This window comes from Ovis aries, chromosome 11 (assembly GCF_016772045.2).
Source record: "Ovis aries strain OAR_USU_Benz2616 breed Rambouillet chromosome 11, ARS-UI_Ramb_v3.0, whole genome shotgun sequence".
NCBI lineage: Eukaryota > Metazoa > Chordata > Mammalia > Artiodactyla > Bovidae > Ovis > Ovis aries.
In genome coordinates this window covers 42180892-42198023 of record NC_056064.1, presented here as the reverse complement: position 1 = coordinate 42198023, position 17132 = coordinate 42180892, and the positions used below count along the sequence as shown (strand labels likewise).

Sequence of the window (17132 nt, the reverse complement as noted above, 5' to 3'; positions counted from 1 at the left end):
GAGATTCAGAAATTTAGGTACTCTTTCTCTGCTTTATTTCAGTTGCCTGTCTTAAAAGAATACTACTAAATTACACAGCATTCTAAATCAGTGGATGCTTTGTGACTCTTTTCATTTGGGCTTTGGCCAAAGATAATAGTATCTGCAGGCTTCTCCCCACCCCCACCCCTGCCCCACCCCAGCAACTTGCCTTTCTCCCTTTGCTGCTTCAAGCCTGGAAACTTTGACATGATGATTTACTTGCCCGATGTACAGTGTGTTTCTTGAAGGCTATACTCCTGTTTTTATTTATTTAAAAAAATATTTATTTGGCTGTGGCGGATCTTTAGCTGCAGCATACGAACTCTTGGTTGTGGCACATGGGATCTTATTCCCCAATTAGGGATCGAACCCAGGCCCCCTGCATTGGGAGCTTAGAGTCTTGGCCACTGAACTACGAGGGAAGTCCCTATATACCTGTTTCTAAAAGTTGGCAGCTTGTCTCTGATTCCTGTGAGGGTGAGTCCCTCTGCATTCACTGGAAGGGTGCTTTGCTTCCCTCTAGAAAAACCTCCAAATTCTAGGTAACCAGTCATACGGGGTAGAACTAGTCTTCTCTTCTTAGATGCAGTTGCCGTACTGTTGGCGTGCTTTTCAGCACTGTAGCCATCAGTGACTGTTAAGTAGGAACTTTTGCAGTGGAGGTGGTGTTTATGTGTGTGTGTGCCAATGTGAGTAAAGGAGGCTATAAAGGCACTACTCATTTGGTGTCTTAAATCTGATATCAGAATGATATGTAAGGGTCAAATGGAAGAGAAGAGATGGAATCAAAACAAGAAAAAGCCTCAGCCGCATTTGTAGGTGCTGTAAGCATTCAGAGTTGAAGCAGTGACTGGACCCTGGATAGGGTTAGGGACCACGGCTAAGTTCTCCGGAGGAGATGGGAAAGGGACGTACAATGCCGCCAAGGGGAAAACTACTTTAGGCAAGAACATCAGTGAAGAAGGAACAGTCTGTGGAGGGTGGAGGTGAGGTTGGAGGGGAGATAAGTTGACATCCTGAAAGTCATCTTGAGACCCAAGAGAGGAGTTGGAGGGGCCAAAGTTGGCTGAGGAGTTGGGGAACCTTAGTGGGTGTAAAGATTTTGGGGGGGGGACAATGTTTTTGAACTGGAGGAGTTGCTGTAATTTTACTCTTATTGAAAGGTCACTGAAGGGTCATCCTCAAATTTTTCAAACAGCAAATCTGAAAGAGTTTGGTCTGCTCCTCAGAATACTTCTTACTGGATACAGGGTCCTTGCCTGGAAGAATATGTTTCAGTCCACTGACTGAGCTGTAATTCATACCAGTGGTTTACTTGTACTCTATGTCTGAGTATCTGTTGTGAGCTGGGCACCCTGCTGGATGCTGCGGGGGTGAAGGGAAGAACAGACTGGTGAGCAAAAGCCCAGGCTCTTCCTGTCCTCAGACTGGCAGCCCGGCGTAGAGGTTACCAGTTCAAGTTACGGAGTCCACAGTGCTCACTCAGGCCCAAGTACTGGGAACACCGGGAATCCTTCCCAATAGCAAAACTGGGGGAATTGTAAGCTAAGGGTACATGCATATTCATGAAGGGGCTTGAGCAGAAGTGATAATCAGCATACAACTGGGGCAAAGGTCAGCCTTCAACTGAGGCCGGGCTTTAGTTGATTGAAGTCAGGAGTGTCCACATCTTCCTTCCATCCTTCGCCTGGGTGGGGGCCTTGTAAATTGTTACGCGTATCCCTGTGGAGTAACTAGGACTCTGCTTTACCACTTTGTTATTGTTTGCCTTTTCTCTGTTGGACTCCTGTGTTCCCTTAAGACCATTAACTACTGAGACCTGTTCAGGGGCAAACAGGATTAGGCCAAAATAGCTTCTCTTATGTGAAGAAAATCATTCCTGGTTCTCCTTCTTTAGAGGCATGGCAGAAAACCATTCATGGTTCTCCTTTCAGTTCAGTTCAGTTCTGTTCAGTCGCTCAGTCGTGTCCAACTCTTTGCGACCCCATGAATCGCAGCACACCAGGCCTCCCTGTTCATCACTATCTCCCGGAGTTCACTCAGACTCACGTCCATCGAGTCAGTGATGCCATCCAGCCATCTCATCCTCGGTCGTCCCCTTCTCCTCCTGCCCCCAATCCCTTCCAGCATCAGAGTCTTTTCCAATGAGTCAACCCTTTGCATGAGGTGGCCAAAGTACTGGAGTTTCAGCTTTAGCATCATTCCTTCCAAAGAACACCCAGGACTGATCTCCTTTAGAATGGACTGGTTGGATCTCCTTGCAGTCCAAGGGACTCTCGAGTCTTCTGCAACACCACAGTTCAAAAGCATCAATTCTTCGGCGCTCAGCCTTCTTCACAGTCCAACTCTCACATCCATACATGACTACTGGAAAAACCATAGCCTTGACTAGATGGACCTTCGTTGACAAAGTAATGTCTCTGCTTTTGAATATGCTATCTAGGTTGGTCATAACTTTCCTTCCAAGGAGTCAGCGTCTTTTAATTTCATGGCTGCAGTCACCATCTGCAGTGATTTTAAAGCCCCCCAAAATAAAGTCTGACACTGTTTCCCCATCTGTTTCCCGTGTAGAGACCTCCTAACCTGTCTGCTTACAGAATTGTTTACTTGTCTTCCTAAAATCCTTCTGACCTCCCCATTCCCCTTGGACAAGAGTTCCTGTTTCTTTGTATGGCTTACCCGAGAGCCCCTCCACACTCATCTCATGCCATAGTTTCTTTATGTGGTCTCCTTGGGGTTCTGCTTCATTACAACTGCCTGGAGCCCATCCTTGGAGTTGATTATTCAGTACATTTAGAGTAAGGACCAGCCTCTAGTGTCTCAGAGCCCTTCAGGTAACTGAGATGTGCTTGCTGGGTGAGCCCTGATCTCTGCTTTTGTTCTGAGGTTCTCAATCTGGCCACACCTTAGCATCGTCTGAGGAGCTTTCGAATATTGAAACCTGGTTCCTTCCCATCCTCAACAATTCCCATTTGGCTTCTGGTTTGGTTGCCAGGCATCTCTATTTTATTTTTTATTTTTACAAAAATATCTGCCCTCGTAATTCTGCTCTGCAGCTAGGGTGGGAGAAGGAAATGGCAACCCACTCCAGTATTCTTGCCTGGAGAATTCCAGGGACAGAGGAGCCTGGTGGGCTACAAGTCCATGGGGTTGCAAAGAGTCTGACACAACTAAGTGACTAAACGACCACCACCACACCACCAGCAGCAGCGTTCTTGCCCGGAGAATCCCATAGACAGAGGAGCCTGATGGGCTACAGTCCATGGGGTCGCAAAGAGTCAGATACGACTGAGCAGCTGAACACACAGCTAGAGTGGGGAACCTCTGCATACCAAGGGCAGAATCCAGGAGTAGATGTTACAGGAAAACAGATCCTGATTCTGGAGTGACTTATCCTTTTATGTACAGATCTCCAAGTATTTGAAAAGCCACTATTCCGTAGGTTATCCTTTTCTCTCCTGACCTTATTTCCTGCTGCCCAAGTCTTCTTCCCAGGCGAAACGTTCATGTTCTTGGACTGCTCATGCCCTGATTGCCCCTCCTGGAATATGTTTGTTTTCTAGTGCACCATTTAAATTGTGATACAGTCAGAATATCACTATGGGCCAACTGGACTAGTCCTTTTATTCAGACAACTTATATGTCTGTTAAAATATCATTAGATCACATTGACTTCGTATTATGATTGACTCACGGTTTACTTAAAATCAATGAAACTCCCACTGTAGCGTAGTGGTTAAGAGCTGGAATTCTGAAAATGGACTTATTAGGGTTGGGGTTCCAATTTCATACCTTTACTACCTGTCTGACCTTGGGTGAATCACTTAAAATTCTGTGCTTTATTTTCCTCCTCTGTAAAATGGGTATAAAAATAGTGTCTCTCTCACAGGATTATGAGGATGAAATGAGTAAATAAATATATGTCAAAGAGTGTCTGGCACACAGTGAAAGTTAGTCACACAGTTGTGTCCAACTCTTTGCGATCCCACCAGGCTCCTCCGTCCATGGAATTCTCCAGGCAAGAGTACTGGAGTGGGTTGCCATTTCCTTCTCCAGGGGATCTTCCTGACACAGGCAAATCTGGGTCTCCTGCATTGCAGGCGTTGCTATATAAATATTAGCAATAATCATTAGTTCTTTGGACTGCTCTTAAACCAAGGTTCTTATTTTTCATCTTTCTCTTTCATTTGGGTATCACTTAGTGTTTCCACCTTTAGTCTTTTTAGGACCTGGAGTTGTCCTTGGGTGAACTGTGTATGGAGATACTTGATCAGGGTGCCACCCAACCCTCTCTTCTCGATTCTTCCCTTTCATTTACACCAAATCACTGCATTACTAACTCCCTCCCTCAGGCTACATTACAAAGACCCATTAAAATGCATGTATTTTATGTAGAAGGGAAAGTTGAGCTTATCATTTAACAGGACTAATCTGATGACAGAGGCTGAAATCTGATCACATGGACTACAGCTTGTCTAACTCAATGAAACTAAGCCATGCCCTGTGGGGCCACCCAAGACGGAAGGGTCATAGTGGAGACGTCTGACAGAATGAGGTCCACTGGAGAAGGGGATGGCAAACCACTTCAGTTTTCTTGCCTTGAGAACCCCATGAACAGTATGAAAAGGCAAAATGATAGGATACTGAAAGGGGAACTCCCCGGGTCAGTAGGTGCCCAGTATGCTACTGGAGATCAGTGGAGAAATAACTCCAGAAAGAATGAAGGGATGGAGCCAAAGCAAAAACAATACCCAGTTGTGGATGTGACTGGTGATAGAAGTAAGGTCTGATGCTGTAAAGAGTAATATTGCATAGGAACCTGGAATGTCAGGTCCAGGCAAATTGGAAGTGGTCAAACAGGAGATGGCAAGAGTGAGCGTTGCCATTCTAGGAATCAGCGAATTAAAATGGACTGGAATGGGTGAATTTAACTCAGATGACCATTATATCTACTACTGCGGGCAGGAATCCCTCAGAAAAGATGGAGTGGCCATCGTGGTCAACAAAAGAGTCTGAAATGCAGTACTTGGATACAATCTCAAACGACAGAATGATCTCTGTTCGTTTCCAAGGCAAACCATTCAGTATCACAGTAATCCAAGCCTATGCCCCAACCAGTAACGCTGAAGAACCTGAATGGTTCTATGAAGACCTACAAGACCTTTTAGAACTAACACCCCCAAAAGATGTCCTTTTCATTATAGGGGACTGGAATGCAAAAGTAGGAAGTCAAGAAACACCTGGAGTAACAGGCAAATTTGGCCTTGGAGTACAGAATGAAGCAGGGCAAAGGCTAACAGAGTTCTGCCAAGAGAATGCACTGGTCATAGCAAACACCCTCTTCCAACAACACAAGAGAAGACTCTACACATGGACATCACCAGATGGTCAACACCGAAATCAGACTGATTATATTCTTTGCAGCCAAAGATGGAGAAGCTCTATACAGTCAGCAAAAACAAGACCGGGAGCTGACTGTGGCTCAGATCATGAACTCCTTATTGCCAAATTCAGACTTAAATTTGAAGAAAATAGGGAAAATCACTAGACCATTCAGGTATGACCTAAATCAAATCCCTAATGATTATACAGTGGAAGTGAGAAATAGATTTAAGGGACTAGATCTGATAGACAGAGTGCCTGATGAGCTATGGACGGAGGTTCGTGACACTGTACAGGAGACAGGGATCAAGACCATCCCCATGGAAAAGAAATGCAAAAAGCAAAATGGTCTGGGGAGGCCTTACAAATAGCTGTGAAAAGAAGAGAAGCAAAAAGCAAAGGAGAAAAGGAAAGATATAAGCATCTGAATGCAGAATTCCAAAGAATAGCAAGGAGAGAGAAGAAAGCCTTCCTCAGCAATCAGTGCATAGAGATAGAGGAAAACAACAGAATGGGAAAGACTAGAGATCTCTTCAAGAAAATTAGAGATACCAAGGGAACATTTCATGCAAAGATGGGCTCGATAAAGGACAGAAATGGTATGGACCTAACAGAAGCAAGATATTAAGACAAGGTGGCAAGAATACACAGAAGAACTGTACAAAAAAGAGCTCACAACCCAGATAATCACAATGGTGTGATCATTCACCTAGAGCCAGACATCCTGGAATGTGAAGTCAAGTGGGCCTTAGGAAGCATCACTAAGAACAAAGCTAGTGGAGGTGATGGAATTCCAGTGGAGCTAGATGATGCTGTGAAAGTGCTGCACTCAATATGCCAGTAAATTTGGAAAACTCAGCAGTGGCCACAGGACTGGAAAAGGTCAGTTTTCATTCCAATCCCAAAGAAAGGCAATGCCATAGAATGCTCAAACTACTGCACAGTTGCACTCATCTCACATGCTAGTAAAGTAATGCTCAAAATTCTCCAAGCCAGGCTTCAGCAATATGTGAACCGTGAACTTCCAGATGTTCAAGCTGGTTTTAGAAAAGGCAGAGGAACCAGAGATCAAATTGCCAGCATCCACTAGATCTTGGAAAAAGCAAGAGAGTTCCAGAAAAGCATCTATTTCTGCTTTATTGACTATGCCAAAGCCTTTGACTGTGTGGATCACCATAAACTGTGGAAAATTCTGAAAGAGATGGGAATACCACACCACCTAACCTGCCTCTTGAAACAGGTATATGCAGGCCAGGAAGAAACAGTTAGAACTGGACATGGGACAAAACAGACTGGTTCCAAATAGGAAAAGGAGTACGTCAATGCTGTATATTGTCACCCTGCTTATTTAACTAATATGCAGAGTACATCATGAGAAATGCTGGGCTGGAAGAAGCACAAGCTGGAATCAAGATTGCCAGGAGAAATATCAATAACCTCAGATATGCAGATGATGCCACCCTATGGCAGAAAGTGAAGAGGAACTCAAAAGCCTCTTGATGAAAGTAAAAGAGGAAAGTGAAAAAGTTGGCTTAAAGCTTAACATTCAGAAAACTAAGATCATGGCATCTGGTCCCATCAATTCATGGAAAATAGATGGGGAAACAGTGGAAACAGTGTCAGGCTTAATTTGGGGGGGCTCCAAAATCACTGCAGATGGTGATTGCAGCCATGAAATTAAAAGACGCTGACTCCTTGGAAGGAAAGTTATGACCAACCTAGATAGCATATTCAAAAGCAGAGACATTACTTTGCCAACAAAGGTCCATCTAGTCAAGGCTATGGTTTTTCCAGTAGTCATGTGTGGATGTGAGAGTTGGACTGTGAAAAAATCTGAGTGCCAAAGAATTGATTCTTTTGAGCTATGGTGTTGGAGAAGACTCTTGAGAGTCCCTTGAACTGCAAGGAGATCCAGCCAGTCCATCCTAAAGGAGATCAGTCCTGGGTGTTCATGGGAAGGACTGATGCTGAATTGAAGCTGAAACTCCAGTACTTTGGCCACCTCATGCGAAGAGTTGACTCTTTGGAAAAGACCCTGATGCTGGGCGGGATTTGGGGCAGGAGGAAAAGGGGAGGACAGAGGATGAGATGGCTGGATGGCATCACCGACTCAATGGACATGAGTTTGAGTGAACTCTGGGAGTTGGTGATGGACAGGGAGGCCTGGCGTGCTGTGATTCATGGAGTGGCAAAGAGCTGGACATGACTGAGTGACTGAACTGAACTGAATCTAATAACAGTGGATGAAATGGTTAGATAGCATCACCAACTGAAAGGATGGGAGTTTTAGCAAACTCTGAGAGATAGTGAAGGACAGGACGCCTGGTGTGTTGCAGTCCATGGGGTCCCAAAGAGTCGGACACGACTTAGCAACAAAACAACAATCTGATAATTTAATCTCCTTTTCCCAGGGCATTGAGGAAATGTATTTAGCACATGAAATGCTGATGAAAGGGATGCCATGAGGGGAAGGAAAAATACAGCTGTGAGGTACACCCAACACAGACAGGGATGCTATACAAAATTTTTTCTTTAAAGGCGAGAGTGGCCCCCCAAATATAAGGCGGTTAATTTTTGTTGTTGTTGTTTGTTTTGTCTTTTAATTAATTAATTTTTGGCTGTGCTGGATCTTCGTTGCTATGTGAGGACTTTTCTCTAGTTGCAGGGAGCAGGGGCTGTTTGCTAGCTGGGCTGCGTGGGCTACTCATTGCGGTCGCCTTTTTAGTTGCGGAGCACAGGCTCTAGGGCACAGGGGCTCCAGTAGTTGCGGCACACAGGCTTAGTTGCTCCGAGGCATGTGGAATCTTCCCCAACCAGGGATAAAACCTGTGTTCCCTGCATTGGCAAGCAGACTCTGAACCACTGGACCACCAGGGAAGTCCCCACTATTTTCTTATTACTTACAGAACAGTCCCTCAAAAGAGGGCTACTTCCCCATTTTACTAAAGGCGAAGCCTGTTCAGTAGTCAAATAATGTTCTCCTCCTCCCATATAGCTGATAAATGACCTTCAGGGTTTTGCACCCAGGCCCATCCAAGGTCAAGTCTCTTGGTCCCTGGCTTCACACCACACAGCTTCGGGAGAGCGTGTCTGGTTGGGGGAGGGGTCATGTGACAAAGTGGGAAGGCCATGTGACATTCAGATTTGGTCTCTGTTGTGGTTTTTATCTGGAGCTCAGACCTGTTCTCAGGCAACTTTAACCATAAACTTCACATTGAGTAATTGACAAAGCATGTCTAGTTGTGTTACTTTCAGTTTAGAGAGAATATATTTGTTCTGCTCTTATTGTTTAATCTGAAATAGTTATGATCACATGTGCCTATCCCAAATGCAGTATGGAGAATACATCACATTAAAAAAAGATTACTTCCATAGCACTGTTAGATTTGAAATAATAAGAGGCCCTGGGAATTCATAGTTTTCAGAATCTTTTTCTCAAAGGTAGCTGTTTGAGCACTAGATGATCATTAGTGCTTTGGGTTTTGCTTTTAACATCCTAATTGCCCTTCATGGATCAGGGCACTGGGTTTTCCTTCCTTTTTGCTGTTCACATTCCTGGTCGTCTCCACCTCTTACATTTAACTGTAAACCTGATACGTTTTATTCTCCATGTTTCTGGATTTAAATTAGATAACTACACCAAAGTAGCGCTAGTGATAAGACCTTACACATGTCAGGATTTGGAATGGAAAAAAAATCATGTGCTCAGCACAAGAGTCTTGAACTTTTCCAAGAATTAAAATGGGATAATGGACTTCCCTGGAGACTGCCTTCCAATGCAGGGGACACAGGTTCGATCCCTGGTCCAGGAAGATCCTACATGCTGAGCAGCAACTAAGCTTAGTTGCTGAGTGGCAATTGAGGCCGTGCATTGCAACTACTGAAGCCCACTTTCTAGAGCCCAAGAACCTCAACGAGAGAAGCCACTGCAATGAGCAGCCCATACACCACAGCTGGAGAGTAGCCCCCACTTGCTTGAACTAGAGAAAGCCCTGTCGCAGCAAGGAAGGCCCAGCACAGCCCAAATAAATAAAGTTGGATAAGAAGAATGAGGGATAGTAGAATTTGGGGGGTTGCATGTACTTCAGAGTGTCATTAAAACTGTTCTTTCCCTCACCTCTCCAAGCTCTGCTGCTGCTGCTAAGTCGCTTCAGTCATGTCCGACTCTGTGCGACCCCACAGATGGCAGCCCACCAGGCTCCCTGTCCCTGGGATTCTTCAGGCAGGAACACTGGAGTGGGTTGCCATTTCCTTCTCCAATGCATGAAAGTGAAAAGTGAAAGTGAGGTCATTCGGTCGTGTCTGTCTCCAAGCTCTACTTCCCAGTAATTTAGTAGTACTTCTTTCTTATAATCAGTTTTGGCCACATTAGTAGGGAACTATAATTCAAATTCTCTTATATCTCAATGTCCATTTTTTTTTTTTTTGCAAGAAAGCGTTGGTTTCTAACTTTAAAACAAATATTTTATTGTTATCTATAATTGAATATATTTGATTATTACAGTGAGGTTAGTTCAGATTGGGCACTCAAGTATTTAATATTTTGTCTTTTTAGGAAGCCAAAACTGGGTGTCTGTATACATATCTTATTGTGAAGGCAAATGTCTAGTCTTTTTTAAAAAAAATTAGTTTATTATTTTTGGTTGTGCTGGGTCGTTGCTGCTCAGAGGCTTTCTCTAGTTACAGCAAGTAGGGGCTACTCTTCCTTGCGATGCTTGGGCTTCTCGTTGCCGAGCACGGGATCGAGGGCTCACAGACTTCAGTACTGCAGCACACAGGCTCAGCAGTTTCAGCTCCCAGGCTGTAGACTGCAGGCTTGGTAATTATGACACACAGGCTTAGTTGCTCTGCAGCATGTGGGATCTTCCCGGGTCGGGGATCGAACCCATGTTCTCTGCATTGGCAGGCAGATTCTTATCCTCTGTGCCACTGGGGAAGTCCCCAGCATCTAGTCTTAAACTTTATAAAGGAACTGTTTGGATTTGTAAGTGACGAAATCACATATTTACTATCCAAGCGTACTTATTTTGAATTATTTTATTTTTTTGGTCACACCGTGCAGCACATGGAATCTTAGTTCCCTAGTCAGAGGTCGAACCCATGCCGCCTGCATTGGAAGTAGTATAGAGTCTTAACTACTGGTCCACCAGGAAGTCCTGACATGATTACTTTATAGTCTTGTAAAAGTGTCTTCTCAAAAGGGCTGGTTTCTATAGACCTTAGTACCATTTGCTGCTGCTGCTGCTGAGTCCCTTCAGTCGTGTCCGACTCTTCGCAACCCCATGGACTGCAGCCCACCAGGCTCCTGTGTCCATGGGACTTTCCAGGCAAGAGTACTGGAGTGGGTTGCCATTGCCTTCTCCGTAGTACCATTTATATGTTACTTTTTACTTGGGTTGCCTTAGTCACTGGACCTTTCCTAACAGCAAAGAGGAGCTTAGTGTAGACAACAGATAAAATACAAGTATGAATAAATATGCTGTTTTAAAGGTAGATGTTTCTAATACAGAGTATGGCTAACATCCAAAGAAAAATCTTGTGACGCACTGCAAGGTGGAACAGAAACTATCTTTAGATCTCTGTATGTTCTGGGTGTTTGTAGACACCTGGTTTTCCTCTCTCTCCTCACTTTCATCCCAATTCATTCACCCCTTGTCATAAATCCACTGGTGCATGGATGCAAAGAACAGGTGTTAATTTAAAAAATATATTTTATGAAATGATCTAATGAAGCCTTTTTAAAGTGGTCTTGACTTGTGGTTCTCAGTACATCCCTTGGTTTCTTTAGATCGAAGTACGTAAATGAAAACTGTGACTTAGTGGATGAATCTTTTCAGCGATCTTTACAGTAATAAGTTCCCCATTAGACAGTGGTTGTTTGCCTTTTGACTTGTTGGTAAATTATCCCCAAGAGGCTGAGAAATTCCTGTTCTGAAAAGTCCAGAAAGCCTTTGGTGACTTGCTGTTTCATTTTTATTGTTCTTTTCTCTTCGGTTGTAGAAAACAGAATCAAACTTACCTTTCCTTTATCTGCTAACGTTTGATATATGTGGACCTTGAACATAGTTAAGTCCTGGAGAGGGACTTTTCTGGTGGTCCCATGGCTAAGACTCCGACCTCTCAGGCCAGGGGGCCCTGGGTTTGCTTCCTGGCCAGGGAACTAGACTCCACATGCCCCTGCAACTAAAGATCCCTTGTGCCACAACTGAGACCCAGCACAGCCAAATAAATGTTTTTTTTAAAAAGAAACACACCTAAAGAGAATTAGAGAATGTATTGCCCTAAGCCAGCCACTGTGTAGAATGAATTGCCTTCTCTCCTCTGCCAGGAGTGGTACTGGGCACTCACATTGTTGTGCAAATTTCTCTGATTTGGGGTTCAGTGAAAGTGGTTTTTAAGTCACGTTTAGAATTAGAATCATTCCATAGATAAATACTTTAGCTAGAATTTAGTGAAGTCCTTCAGATTAACTTGCAATTCGAAAAAGCAGAATTGAAATTGTGGAATAAAGTGGACTTGAAAAAAAATTTTTTGCAGTTAAGACAGTTACCACAAAGCTAATTGGCAGTGGTTTCCTAGACAATTTGGCTAATGCTCTTTCTCTTTATATAACATCTATTTGGCTGCATCAAGTCTTAGTCGTGCCACGGGCTGCATCAGGTCATAGTTACGGCACGTGGGAGCCTTGTTGAGGTGTCTGGGCTTCTCTCTAGTTGCAACTCATGGGCTCAGTCGCCCCAGGGCTCAAACCCAAGTCCCCAGCATTAGAAGGCAGATTCTTAACCACTGGACCACCAGGAAAGTCCCGACTAGTGATCCGTTGGGGATCCACAGTTCTTACGAAGAACACTTGGCCTGTGGCTCCTATTAGTTAAATATGGTTAGTAGCTAAGCAGCTGGTAAGGAAATCACTGTTTGACCCTTTGCTGAAAATACTACCTGTTCTTTGGCTTTCCTTTAGAAGGACTTTTTTTTTAAATATAAGAGAGCTAATACACTATTACCTACACTGATTAGTCTGAGACATAGAACATAACATTAGTCATTTTTGGTCTTTTAATTTTATGGAAAATAAAATATTGTTAGCTCATGTCTGGTTTAAGAAATAGCCCAGTTATTGTACTAACTAGCACTAAAATCACTGCAGATGGTGACTGCAGCCATGAAATTAAAAGATGCTTACTCCTTAGACAGAAAGTTATGACCAACCTAGACAGCATATTAAAAGCAGAGACATTACTTTGCCAACAAAGGTCTGTCTAGTCAAGGCTATGGTTTTTCTGCTAGTCATGTATGGATGTGAGAGTTGGACTATAAAGAGAGCTGAGCATCGAAGAATTGATGCTTTTGAACTGTGGTGTTGGAGAAGACTCTTGAGAGTCCCTTGGACTACAAGGAGATCCAATCAGTCCATCCTAAAGGAAATCAGTCCTGAATATTCATTGGAAGGACTGATGTTCAAGCTGAAACTCCAATACTTTGGCCACCTGATACGATGAGCTGACTCATTTGAAAAGACCCTGATGCTGGGAAAGATTGAAGGTGGGAGGAGAAGGGGAGGACAGAGGATGAGATGGTTGGATGGCATCGCTGACTCTATAGACGTAAGTTGGAGTAAACTCCAGGAGTTGTGATGGACAGGGAGGCCTGGCATGCTGCAGCCCATGGGGTTGCAAGAGTTGGACAGGACTGAGTTTTTGAACTGAACTGAGCACTAACTAAAACCCAAACAACAACAGCAACAAAAACCTTCTGAGTAATGAATTAGAAATGAGTTGGCAAACTTTCAACAATTTGTAATTTTTTAATGATGTAAGAGTTTGAAAATGCAACTATTGAGGCATGAAAGTGAAAAAGTGAAACTGTTAGTCAACTTTGACTCTTTGCGACCCATGGACTGTAACCCTCCAGGCTCCTTCCTCTGTCCATGGAATTCTCCAGGCAAGAATATCGGAGTGGGTAGCCATTCCCTTCCTCAGGGGATCTTCCTGACTCAGGAGTCAAAGCCCAGTCTCCTGCATTGCAGGCAGATTCTTTACTGTCAGAGCCACCAGGGAAGCCCACGACTCCATGGTTAATCCAGAAGTGAGCAGGGATAGGGGATGCTGCTTCATAGTTTTAATTTGGACCTTCAAGGATCAGACTAATGGCTCTGTATTTGTATCCACGATCAGCAGTTAGTCCATTTTTTAATTGACTTATAACACAGGAGTTTATTATGAAAAGGTGTCTTTCTTTAAGTACTTTATTAGAACCACAGCTTTTGGATTACATAGTCTGTAGTAGTGTCCAGCAAAAATAGAATACAAGTCACATATGTAGTGTTAAAGTTTCTAGTAGCCACAGTAAAAGAAGTAAGAAGAAATAAATAAAATTCATCTTAATGGGGTATTTCATTTAGGGACCTCCCTGGTGGTCCCATGGTTAGGACTCAGCGCTTTCACTGCAGGGAGCTTGGGTTTGATCTGGGAACTAAGATCCTGCAAGCCATGCAGAGCAACCAAAAGGGGGAAAAAAAAAAAGATAGTAAAACTTAATCCAGTATATCTAGAATATTAACATTTCTATATTAATGAGATATTTTACTTTTGTTTTTTGTACTGAGTCTTCAAAATTCAGTGTGTATTTTACAGCCTGTCTGGTTTGAAATGAGCCACATTTTCAAGTGCTCAGTAACCACATTTGGCTACTGACTGCTGTATTGAATTATGTAGAGCTACAGTTTTGACATTCACATGAGACAGAAATCTATATAAATTGGCCTAGTACACAGATTTCTATGCAAATCATGTCCTGAGAAACACAAGGCAGATCCTGATGCTTTTAGCCTAGGAGGCAGGCAGATTTTAACTTGGTCCTAATGTGAATATTGTAAGAGTGTTCTAATGGTCTTTGATTTCTTTTTTCTTTTTTAAATTTTATTGGAATATAGTTGACTTACAACTTTGTGTTAGTTTCAGCTCAGTGATTCAGTTATATATATATATATATATTCATTCTTTTTCAGATCCTTTCCCCATATAGGTTATTACAGAATATTGAGTAGAGTTCCCTGTGCTACACAGTAGGTCCTTATTGGTTATCTGTTTTACATATAGTAGTGTGTGTGTGTTAATCATAAACTCCTAATTTATCCCTCTCATCCACATTTGCTCTTTGGTAACCATATGTTTGTTTTTGAAATCGGTGAGTCTTTGTTTTGTAAATAAGCTCATTTGTATCATTGTTTTAAAGGTAAATTCCACATGAGTGATATCGTATGATAGTTGTCTTTTCTGTCTGACTTACTTCACTTGGCATGGTAATCTCCAGGTCCCTCCATGTTGCTGCAAATGACATTATTTCATCCTTTTTATGGCTGAGTTGTGTTCCATTGTGTGTGTGTGTGTGTGCGTGTATCACACACAAATGCCACGTTTTCTTGATCCATTCCTCTGTCGATGGACACTTAGGTTGCTCCCATGAGTGCAGCAGTGAGCATTGGGGTGTGTGTATCTTTTTGAAGTAAAGATTTTCTCCGGGTCTATGGCCAGGAGTGAGATTACTGGATCATATGATGGTTCTATTTTTAGTTTTTTAGGGAACCTGCATACTGTTGTTCATAGTGGTTGGAGGCCTTTGATTTCCTATTGAGAGTAAAATTCAGCACGGTCACAATGCTTCAGCAGTAGCATGCGCTTCCTCACTGTTTAGCACACACGTGTTACTGCCCAGGTAGCCTTGCACTGGTACTGTGGCAGGTTAGTCTTGGGGGTGAGCAATGCTTGGGCGGGGGGTGGCGGGCGGGGGAGACTGCAAGGGAATGGTAGCTGAAAATGTTTGAGACATGCCTCAGATGTTGGTTTTTATAAAAATCCCAAGCAGTGAGAAAACTTAACTTAGTCTAACGTTGTTGGAAGATTTAGCTTATTTATTAAAAAGAATTAGCCTGATTGGGGCAAGTGCCTCATTCTGACATTCTCATTTCTTTGCTTTACTGAAGTTTTCACCAGTGGAACTTAAGCCTTTGGTACTTAATCGAGGAAATACCTTAGATCTGTGGTGTAAGTATAAAGCACACATTGGGTTTAGAAAACTTTGTATGAAAAAAAGAATGTAATGTATCTCATGAATAATTTTTGTATGATCACACGTTAAGGTGCTAACATTTTGGATGACTTAGGTTAAGGAAAATGTATTTTTAAAGTTAATTTTACCTGTTTTTTTTTTACTTTTTAAAATATGGCCCCTAGAATGTTTAAGATCACCTGTGTGGCTTGCATTACATTTCATTGGATAATGCTGCCTTAGATAGTTATTTGTTGAATGTAAAGACTGCTGGGTGGGGCCAGCCTCTGCTCTCCTGAGTATATGCTTGAAAGCTTGATCCATTGACAGTATCTTTGTAGTAGCAAGGGGGTCTGCTGCATCTGTCCCCCCCCAAGAGAGGGGAGGAGAACAGCAGCACAGCTCCCTGGAATTCTGTAATTTGGGTTTGTTCAGCTTGAGTTGCTCCTTGGCATGTGGAATCTTCCCAGACCAGAGATCGAACCCGTGTCTACTGCATGGGCAGGCGGACCCCTAACCACTCGCCCACTAGCGAAGTCCCACCCAGTTCTTTTTATGAAAGGACCAGTAATTAGGTGCTTCTTCATGCCTTCTCTGAGAAATCAAACACTCTATATATGTGTTTGTATATATTCTATCTCTCAGTAAATGTTCTCACTGTCCCAGAGAACCATGTCAATATACTCTGATCTATACATACCTTAGTCTTTGGCTACTGCTTGTAGTTCTCCTTTACAGCTTCTTAAGGTTGTTGTTATGTTAGTCGCTCAGTCGTGTCCAACTCTTTACAACCCCATGGACTGTAGCCCACCAGGCTCCTCTGTCCTTGGAATTCTCCAGGCAAGAATACTGGAGTAGCCATTCCCTTCTCCAGGGAATCTTCCCAACCCAGGGGTCAAACCCAGATCTCCTGCATTGCAGGCTGATTCTTTACCGTCTGAGCCACCAGGGAAGCCCAGTTCTTAAGATTACTTGGTCTCTATTGCTATTTCAATGACCCAAGATATTCAGAAAGAGGATTTAAGGTGGTTAGCTGGCTTGCATTCTCCTTCCTGAACATTTCTCTGGGGTATTCATGAACCTGGGGACAGCTCGAATGCCTTTTCTTTAGCTTCTCTTCTTTCTCACCCCAGACTGAGAAATTTTAAAAACATAATTACTCTTTTTTGAATGGGAGAACCCCAGGCAGATCCTTGCTGTAGGTTTAAATCTGTAGTCCTTTTTAACTTTTTATTTTATATTGGAGTATAACCGATTAACAGTGTGGTAGTTTCTAAATCTGTAGCCTTGGAATTAGCTCTTTGTCCTCCCTGAACACCCACATCCCACGTTTTGGTCTTAGTTCAGGTTTACGGTATTCATATCTCCCAGTCCACCTAAAAGGAATGCCAACTGGAAAGAAAGGAACTCATATCTTTTGAGCATCTATTGTGTGCTGAGCACTGAGCTGAATGCTCTAGAAATATTATTTCAGTAGCCCAGAGAGCTGGGAATTATAATGTCTGTGTAATAAGAAGAAGTGAAATCTGGAAGTGAAGTAGTTTCTCAATTTCACATACCTCTAGGAGATAATGGATTCTAGAACTTGGCACCATGCCCACACTGTCATCTTGGTTTAGAAGAAAGAAGCTGTGATGTGGCCCCAGGGATAGAGATTTGAATCCATATGTATTGTTCTAAAG

The 17132-nt window shown here is 43.0% G+C and overlaps 1 protein-coding gene across 16 annotated transcripts in view; it reads left to right on the top strand.

Annotated features, from left to right (window-relative positions):
- The window catches only part of STAT3 (signal transducer and activator of transcription 3), a 75063-nt gene that overhangs the window by 25660 nt on the left and 32271 nt on the right, over positions 1–17132 (top strand). The window lies entirely within an intron of this gene.